The following is a 4,533-nucleotide window of genomic DNA, read 5'->3' as shown; positions in this document are numbered from 1 at the left end:
TTGGATTACACTGAAAAATGCACTAATGCATGGCATGCAGGTGCAGTGCACTTCATCAACCAACTCATTTGTAAGCCTCCTGGTCTCTGGTTAGATCTTACTTATGGTCCTAAACAAAAGCCTGAGATGCATATCACTATGCTGGTTTGTATTAAAACACCATAGAGGGATGTGATGCTCTGTAAATAGACAATAAGACAAGGTTTTTGCCCTGAGGTGCTCACAACCTTTCTATATGCAGCCCATAAAGACTTCGAGGGGTCGGAAAAGAGCTTAAAGGAGCAGTTTGTATTTACTTGTGATGTTACACTCATGAGACCTTTGCAATTGTTTAAGCAGCTACATTAACTTGTCGTCTTTTATTTAACGCGGATATGATGATACTGAGCAGCTGCTCAGTGGAGGGTTAGTGGCGGAATGTTAGATGAAAGAAGTGAGTGCTTATAGATAAAGAGGTCTTTATAATTGAATTTTCATAGAAATGAATGAGTGTTTTGTTTATGATGGAGGAAAATTTCAAAAGTCCTCTGCTTCAACTTATGAAACCCATGGCCTGAATTCTCAGTTATATTAACTCCTACCCCCACCCCTTTGAGCCCCTTGGCAGTTACAGCTGCTTCACACTGTCAAAGCCATGTGATGGGGCATTAATGTAACTGAGAATTCAGGCCCGAAAGGTTTTACGAGCTTCCAACTTGTAACTCTACTGAGTTCTCCCATCCTATTGAACTGAAACAAATGTGACTAGTCAGGATACTGACCAGGCTTTCTTCAGTCATCAAAACCTGAACATGATGTAACCTGAGTAAGCCTGGTTATCACAAGAATAAAAATTATTGTTGGGGTTGTTTGTTTAATTTCATGGTGAAATCCTAGAAGAAGGTTAATTTTCCTTAAGAAATACAGCAGCAAACAGGTGTCAATCACTGTGAAAACTGGTTGACTCTCACCTTTTCTGATGTGGTTTGAAGACGTTTAGGGTGGAGCATCCAGATTAAGAGTCACCTCCCTACTCTACTCCTCCCCTTATCTGGGACTTCCATCTCACTTCTCCTTACTGCTGCTGCTCACATCTGGAGTGCGAGTGGGAACAGGTGCACCTCACTTCAGCAGCAGGAAGGAAACAGGCAGTGCAGCCAGCACAGGTAAATTCCTCCTCCCTCCCATGGGGAGATGCTGAATGGTCTGTGTGTGAACCTGGCTTTCTGAGCTTTCTAAGCTCTAAGGAGCTGGAAGGAAGGGTTACCTAGATGCAAGGGGGAACAAGCTGGGAATATGTTTCATGCTGTTGGAAGGGACCTGGATGAAGAGATGCTGGGGAGGTGTGTTTGAGTTCCCATGGTTAACCCCTCTTCCCCCCAAAAAGAGTCGCTTTTTGAGGACTGCCTGGCTTTTAAGCTTTGTGATCTTTAGTGAAAAGGATCTTCCAGCGATTGGTGATTTGGAGGATGTTGGAGGGCTATGCTGAGCTGAAGGTCCCTCCTTCCTCAGGGATCCCCTCCACCATCCTAACCACTGGGCAAAGTCAGCTAGCAAGCAGCCAGAAAGCAGATGCTTCCAGGTGTGTATGCATGGCAGTCAGCCAGCTGACAAGCTCTTTTCTCCTCTTGGCAGATTACCTGCAAGCAGGCTCTGATTGTTTGTTTTTTATGAATGTATGTGAATTATTTACCACAAGTGCTGTGATTGGTCACCAGAAATCACATGGTATTGCTGTCTCTCCTGATTGGCTGACTGGACGACTCCTAAGCAGAGAGAAGGCACTTGTGGCACAACTAGTCATGGGTACGTGCACATTCAGCTATTCGCAGGGATAACAGCCATGTCCCCTTCTCCCATGCAAATTAAACCCTGTTCTTGGGAAAGGGGATGTCAAACTTGCCAAACTGAAAAGGGATTTGCAAGGCCCTGTGAATGTTCATGTCTAAATGGGCCCACTTTGTCGAGCTCTAGTGCTTGGCCAAAGGGCTTTGTGGCTTAGGCTGGTATTTATCAACACAGCTGGGCACGTTCCCACACGTTGTTGGTATTTCAGGCCCCTTCCTCAGATGAAGTCCAGGGCTGCTTGGATCTTAGGGCATTGATTCAAACTCCTCTCTAGAAATAACTGTTATTCATATTGCCTCTTCTATCGCTTCTCCTCCTGGACAGGCACCTGTCTTCCCTGTTGGGGGAAGAGGTTGTAAAGCCCTGATTTATTTAAAATGCAACAAAGCACATTTCTCTGCACAGACTGTTGTACCAGTGTCCTGTTATGGAGTAAGCAGTAAGCTGAACCCATCTCTGTTAGGTAAAAAGGTCCTGGGGTATTTGAGATAGGGGAGAAGGCATATAAAAGAGAGCAGGTATTGGAGCTGAACAGCTAAAAAACAGAACATGGAGAAGCAGGGGAGACTGAACACAGTAGTCAATGCAACTATGAAATGTTCTTTAGGGCGATAATGCAGGTGCCTCATCTGACTATCAGGCAAGTGACATCAAAATCTCAAAAGCATTGCAGCCTGCCAGAACAGAGAGAAGGGAAACTCAGGTAATGATACCCCTCTGACCACAGCCATATTCCCAGCCTATTGGAATGCAGATTAGTTCTCTGTAAAATACCACCTGAGTTTTTGATTCTTTGTAACTGCTCTGCGTTTGTTTCTAAACTGTAACTTGCTTAGAATTTAGGCCATCATTTTCCCCATGGATTTATATCTAAATTATACAGCTGATAAAGCGGGAGATGTGATGAAGTAGGTTTCATAGATAGCGCCATAAGGCTGGTTGAAAGAGTGTGTTTATTTGTTTTTGTAATTTGAAAGTGTCTGACCTCTGTGCTAACAGTAATTCTTCTTTTAAAAAAAATAAAAATAAACTGTCTTTCCAACTGGTGTGCCTCTAAACTATTATCTGTCAAAATGGTGAGTTCAGAGTCCAGAAAAGGTTGTTTTTATTATCGGTACAGTGCCCAAAATTATGCCAAGTATGTTAATCAGCAAATAAAACCTAGTCCCTGCCCCCAAAGAGCGTACGGTATAATTTTATGTATGACACACAATGTGTTTAATAGACTCTCTGCTTTCAGATTCCCTCCCTAAAAGTCACTTCCTTTGTCTTAGCTTCTGCCACTTATCTCCCCTCTGGTGCAATCCATTTCCTCTCTGACCCCTAATTATATTTGGGGAAACAACAAAAGCAAAACAAACGCCTACAGTGTACATGTCCTGCAAGAAGGAAAATACAGTCTTCCCTTGGCACCAATTGACCTTTTTCTCCTCCCTTCTCTGGATGTTTTCCCCTTTCCTGTCTAATTTGGAATGTAAGCTCTTTGAGATGGAGACATTGTCTTCCTATTTCTCTGCAAAACATCTTGTTCACTTATGGCAATACATAGATTGTTCAGTGCACAGAGTTATTAAGACATGGCATTCTTCAATAACACCCCAATCCTCTGCATGCGAGATAATCTAATTCTGACCAACTACTCTGAGTGGCTTACAATGTTCCTTTCGGTGTTCATTAATTCACACTTACTATTTTAAATTTTATTTTGCCATTCTGGCTGCCCATTAAGGTTTTTAAATTCATTTTGTCATTCTTCACAATCCTTCGCCAACCTAAATATTTCACAGCAGCTTTTGCTCCCTCCCCATTCACTCCGTATGCCAGGTTACTGATAAATATGTCTACTGGGCTAGATCATCAGCTGGCGTAAATTAACACAGCTCCATTTGGGTTAATGGAGCTATGACGATTTATGCCAGCTGGACCACAGAATACAATTAGTTCTAGTATTGATTTCCAAGAAACCCTACTATTAACGTCTGTCCATGGTAAGAAATATATGGGTATTCCTGTATCAGAGGGGTAGCCGTGTTAGTCTGGATCTGTAAAAGCAGCAAAGAATCCTGTGGCACCTTATAGACTAACAGACGTTTTGCAGCATGAGCTTTCGGGGGTGAATACCCACTTCTTCGGATGGGTATTCCTGTGTCATGTCAATGGGGATTTTTTTGGGTGTTACTTTAAACTGAGACCCATCATAACTCGTACATAGGCATCCTAAGTAAGAATGAAAGGTAGGCCCTGGTGGTATAAAGGATAATGCTTTTATCTGAGCAAATAGGAGTAAAGATGAGCCAAAACCAGAACACTTATTTGAACCAACTCCACTTGGAGAAAATGAGGCCAGAGCCAATCTATCCTGACTTGGGTTTTGCAAAACACAAATCCAACCTTTTGAGGTTTTGTAAAGACATCCTGATCCCTAATCTCCAGTACCTGTCTATACCACACCCTATCCTAATTTTGAATTGCACACCTAACTACTCCCTAGCATGGGAGGACTTAGACAAAACCTTGGCATGTTTTTTTTATCTAGATTCTGACAGCCCATGTGCTCAGGACTCTACAAACATTCCATAATGATGATCACTGCCCCAAGGGGTTCACAGTATAAACTGGACACTAACATATGATATACACGGGAAAAGTTCAATATAATTAGAGTACCATGTTTGTCTCTCTTTTTGGTGGATTATTATTAATCTT

The sequence above is a fragment of the Mauremys mutica genome, chromosome 22, assembly GCF_020497125.1.
Source record: "Mauremys mutica isolate MM-2020 ecotype Southern chromosome 22, ASM2049712v1, whole genome shotgun sequence".
Lineage (NCBI taxonomy): Eukaryota > Metazoa > Chordata > Testudines > Geoemydidae > Mauremys > Mauremys mutica.
Note: the sequence above shows the minus strand (reverse complement) of the source record.